Source organism: Aristolochia californica, unplaced genomic scaffold (genome assembly GCF_029961685.1).
Source record: "Aristolochia californica isolate CCGP_79_NKW_82.1479 unplaced genomic scaffold, dmAriCali1.0.hap1 SCAF_11, whole genome shotgun sequence".
Taxonomy (NCBI): Eukaryota; Viridiplantae; Streptophyta; class Magnoliopsida; order Piperales; family Aristolochiaceae; genus Aristolochia; species Aristolochia californica.
In genome coordinates, this window is record NW_027181782.1 from 14,068,064 (window position 1) to 14,074,063 (window position 6,000).

Genomic DNA, 6,000 nt, shown 5'->3' on the forward strand with positions numbered 1-6,000 from the left:
GCTCAAATATGGATTTACTGAACTTAAAACAACTGAAGATGGAGTGTCTAATTCGTTCTAAGTGCAGCTGAAACGAAGAACTATGAGAAGACATGGACATGCCCTTTGGCGCACACATGGCCAGGCATGCAAGCACTGGTTGGCGATGGTGGCTGATATCGACAAGAAGATGTCAGTCTGGGCCCAGGACTCAGTCGCAGATGATATCGAAGATGACGATGATGATGGGAATGATGATCTGAGGATCAAAGCATGGAAATCGAAACTAGGGTTTTTGTGTTTGGTGGGGGGTGGGGGAGGGACTGAGTAGTCTATTATGAACCTGGAACAAAAGGGATCCTACATAGAGATGGCCAACAGTTCCTTTTTCTATCTGGTGCAGATTCTCATTGTGAGACTCCTAACTTTGGGGTTGGGATTTTAATAGATGTGAAATTTAGAAAAAAAACTGAGTTGGAGATAAAAGGCCACAATATGTTATATGCTCTCACATGCTTTGTATATATTAGGCATAGTTTGTAAGGTTGGCAAGGAACAAATTTAGAAGGGTGGTGAATAAGTTTGTTAACTTTTGCTTTTAATTTTAAATGGTTTTGCTTAATTCCTATGTATGTATTTGTTTCTTCAATTAATCCAATGTGTAAAACTAAATATATAGTTTAAAACCAATTTCACAGTTTACATTTATGCATAGTGATCAACGGCAACGGCGCCAAAAACTTGATGTAGAATTTAGTTACATCGGCTTTAATACCTCGCAAGCGTACGAATCGTTCATGTAATTTAGCGGGAACCGAGGGTCATATCCACAGGGAGGACTGAATTTTGTGTATTCTTCAGTCAACTAGCCTAACCAAATATGATGAATTAATATTAACTAAACACTAATTATATCCTAAATTATCAAGCAATCATCTGGTTAACTACTTGCACAACAGGAAACGTCAACTCTGGATTTTACGGTGATTCGTGCCTCTCTCGAGCGCCACGTAACCACGGATCCGATTTCTCAATCCTTGCGTCTAGCCCCTCTCGGGCGCATAGAGTGAAAGACAGAAATTGGATTAAAATACCAAAATCCAACCTCAATTATAATCCTACCCTAATTAGCTAATTTAATCAAATATCTGGAAAACAAATATTCAATAAACATTAATTATCAAATCAGATTCAATAAACATTCAAAACCTAAGTTCAAACTATATAAAAAATTAAATTAAAAAATGACGAATTACTCCCCTTCTCCTTCCTCTCGCTCGGGCAGCAACTCGTTCTCACGGGTGCTGCAATTTCCCAAAATTGATGGCTTCGGGTAGCAAGAGTGAGTGGCCGGAGGTAGAGATGACGCCGACGACGAAGGATAGAAGCCGACGGACGGAGTTGACATCCGGCGAAGAACGAAACAGAGCTGAAGTCCTCTAACTGGCTCTCTCGAGTCTCGGTCGGAGTCGGAATAGCTCCGGGAATGGTCGGAAATATGTAATAGACGTCGAAGGATGGTCAGAATGCGGAATTGGCACCGGAGAAGCCCTCTCGGATCACCTCCCGGCCTGGCGAGCGAAAACTAGCATTGTCGAACTCACCTCGACGGAGACTCTCTCGAGCTCTCCTCGGGTTTGTTCTCGGTTGCTGGACGGCGGTGGACGGCGGTGGACGACGGTGGCGCGGCGAAAGACAGTGGCGCGGCGAACGACGGTGGGAAACTCCTCTCGGGTCTTCCCTTGTTTCCGGTCCAAGGTCCTCTGTTTTGGTCGATGCCCCCTGTTTTCTCTTGACGCTCTCCTCTCGCCTTCGACGCTCCTCTTTTCCTTTAATACCATCTTATTTTTTTTAAAACGATTTGCCCTAGAAATCACCTCCATTTCACTAAGGGCATTTTGGTAAATATCTCCTTCTCCACCAAAATTCTCCTGAAATTCCATAATTGAATCTATAAAAAGCATTTCAGGAAGAAATAAACCTTAAAAACAATGAAATATAATTCAGGAGAGAAAAATATGCAATATCGACAGTGATTAATGCCAAATTCAATAAATACTCATTTCATTTGAAAACCGATAAATAACCACCTATAACACAATTATAAAGGTTATTCTATTATAATTAACCTAGTTCTCATGTCAGAATATGGCATCTATCAGGTGGTGAATAAGTTTGTTAACTTTTGCTTTTAATTTTAAATGGTTTTGCTTAATTCCAATGTATGTATTTGTTTCTTCAATTAATCCAATGTGTAAAACTAAATATATAGTTTAAAACCAATTTCACAGTTTACATTTATGCATAGTGATCAAGGTACAAGCCGGAGTAATCACATAGAAAGTACACATATACAATATTTTTAGGTGGTTCATAATTCTTTCACAGATTGCTAGTCCCCCTCCCAAGATGTTTTGGCACCTTGAAACTCCGTTAAGTTGGGGTTGGCCTATGATATTTACAATAAATTGTCTTTAAGGCCAATTATAATACTAGCCATGCAAGGACTTACAACAATTCACTAAGCTCACTAGCCTAACCGGCAAAAGGTTTTTCCAATAGCTAACTAGGGTGGTCTAGCCTAGACTTTTCCACAAATTTGCAACAACTCACTAGGCACATCAACTTAAACCTACAAAAAGATTTTCAACACCGCCTACCTACAAGGTCTTATGCCTCACACAACACAACAACAAACACAACTTTCCAACTTCTATTCTCAACCACGATAATTTTTCTCAAATAATTTTGGAATTAGGACGATTTTACCTATTCAAAGTTTGACCCAATTGCAAATGATTACTTGCTTAGAATATAGTCCAATGTAAATTACATGTTAATAGATAGATTTTAACAATCTAAACACAAGCAAATAAGTACACCAACTCTAAGTACTTACCCATGTAATTAGCAACTTAAAATATCCATTAATGATAGATTTAAAAATATAATCAAGTCAATATAATCTTCAATGACTTGATTAAAAAGTGTAGTCTTCATGTAAATTCGAGATTGGTTTTAATTGCAAACTGGGTAATGCACATACAACTACTTAATGTAATGATTGAAATATCTCAAAGTATATGCATGTCAAATACTTAGATTTGATCCACATTTTAATACTTAAGAAAGGCCCTTTCAAATACCCCACTAAAACAACATACAAACATGTATTGATATTATTGATGCTCCAAAATTGATTTCAAATGGTTGTCAACCGCACAGCTATTCACAATGTTATGATTGATTCAAATATGAACTTAAAATTACTTGGCACACATTTAAAAGGCTGAAATATAAGCATTCGATAAGGATTTAAATGATCAAGTAAAAAAATACATAGGTCAATGAAAAAAATTATCGAGTTTGGCTTCCTTTCAAGCTTTAGAGGAGGTAAAAAACTCCTTGAATCATGCGGGAGGGCTTAGGAGGTTTGGTTTTCACTGTGATGAGAGAGAAAGTTTGTTCGGGGTGTGTTTGGGTTAAATAGCACGAGTTCCAACATTTAAAAAATTAGTTATTATGGCTAGAAAATGACTTTTTTTGTATTTTAGAAATAATGGGTTAACAAAGGTTAAGTCCTACCTCCTTCTCTATTTCATGTAAGTCCTACATGTGGTCTTGATTGTTTCAATATCAATTATTTATGCACAAAGTTGATTTTTTACAACATTTTAAGAGGGTTGAATTGTATATTTAGATAAATAAATTTCATCTACATATGATTAGTCAATAATAAAAATTGAATCAAGCTAGGGGAGGCTGATTTCTCTATTGATACCTAAACGAGCTTAAAGATGGAAGACTCCAAAATGGTGGAATAAACTCCATCCAGCCCCAAAAGCGGCGGAACCCTAAGAGTCTTAAAAGTAATTACAAATGATTTGCTCATGATATGGCCTGGCCCGTGAGCTAAACAGACTTCCAATCCCCTTCTTCCCTTTCATTACAAGACAAAATCCAACACCCATGTCAGGATAATTGCAAGGCCGGCCACCTCACTTGCCACCAAAACCATAAACAAAACCAGACTCCTCCTCTGTAATCTTCTACAGTCTCTTCAATCCTATATCTTCCCCTCTTCTGCAGCCTCTCCGTCCTATATCTTCTCCTCTTCTCCTTGTTTTTTTTTTCTTCTTCTTCTTCTTCGGCCGAGAGGGTGAGAACAAGAGCGAGAGGAGACTTTGATGGATTATCTGTTACCCGCCCCCTGCTCTGAGAGTTAAAATCTTCTGCAACTGAAAAGTTGAGACAACTCTGGGCTTTACTTCGCATAATTTGACTGGAGAGTGAGTTTTTGGGATGTGGGTTTTATTTTTGGTTTTCATCGGAAGAACTAAAAATCCCTAAAAGCTGAACTGTCGATTTTCTTGATCCAGTTGCAGAATTCACCCGAAATATGCAGAGCTAGCTTCTGTGATGGCTCTTTTCCCTAGGCTTTCAGTGATGGGGGACTTGTCTCTTTCTTCTTCTGCCCCACCTCTACCGTCTGCTCCCTTTTGAAATTCCTTTCTTTCTCTCTCTCTCTCTCTCTCTCTTTCTCTCTCATAGCATACTCAGTAAGTGCAAAAAGATTATCAGCAAACACAATGATCTTATCACCGCGCTGTTGTTCATGAAACCGGATAAGAAACTCACATGCCCTGAATTTATTTGGGTTCATTATATATAAAGCCTGAAAGAATAAAGACCGTTGCAAAGAAATAAATAAGACCACAATTTTATTCAAAAAATAAAATATAAGAACAGTTAAGTAGGAAAGAAGAGTAACTAATAGAAATACTCTTTGGGTGAAGCAGATTGTTAACATCCTAAAAATAAGAGCATGATGACATAAACACAGTATCAATGTATTTTTTAATAACAATCCAATTAGTTTATGACGGTGCATTTCCATGATTTCAGTGTGAAATTCCCCAGTACAAGAAATAAAACTGCAAAGATTGTACTTGTTCAATACCAAAATCATGGCATACTCATCTGAAGGGTGAACTTCTACATATGCTGACTCCTACCAAAAGAGAGATCTAAGTTGGTTGAAGTCAAAATCAAGTTACTTCAACACTATGGGCAATTCATTAACGAAGTCAGCTTCATGCAGATTAAATTAATAAACCCATCCACTTGAAAAAATAAAGTACAATTAGATAGTCTTTTTAAAATGTAAATTCACTTAAATTAGTCTAGGAACAGGACTATTAACACCTCGAAATTGTTGGAAAATTGTAATGTCACTAAAAATTGCATTGTCAATTGATATACACTTAAAGGTGTAAAATTACTATATGCTAAAAGGCACAAGCTCTCACAATGCATAACAGCTGTCAATAAGAAATATAGGACATAACATATTTCATATTTAAGGCAATCAAAATCAGAAACTGTTTTTTTACATAACCAAATTTATGAATAATCTAGAAAGGTGAAAATACAAACGAGTGCAGAGAGCATATGTAACTAACCTATTTTTTTTTAGAATTTTCTTTCTTCAAATATTCTAAAAAAAACTCTTTTGTCATTGGACACCATACTTCAGCACACTAGACATTTGCAATGAACCCTCCTTTTACAAGATCCAGCCAGTTTGATTCATATAATTTAGGGCCAATAAGGAAGTTCAAATCTGTGATACGTTCATCCTCTCTCACGAGGGCTGTGGTATGAAGTTCGAAAGTCAGTTCCTAGCAAATATGAAGAGTGAAGACAACATTCTTTAAGAAGGGCAGATCCAAAATCCATCAAATACCAATACTGACCAGTTAGCCCAAGTTTACAATGAGATTTAGTGATACTAATGACCTTCTGAAACATATGTGCAGGGACAACATGCACCTGAAAACACCGTTTGAAACCCAAATAAAAGGAAACAGTAAGAAAAATTCAATTAGAAAGCACAGGAAGCAGGTAGATAATCTCCGAAGTAAAAAATGTGTAAATCAACAGTGTGAAAGAGTTTAAATTTAGTGAAATCTTTATTTAAGAGCACCAAGATCATATATCCATGTCAGGAACTGCTTAACC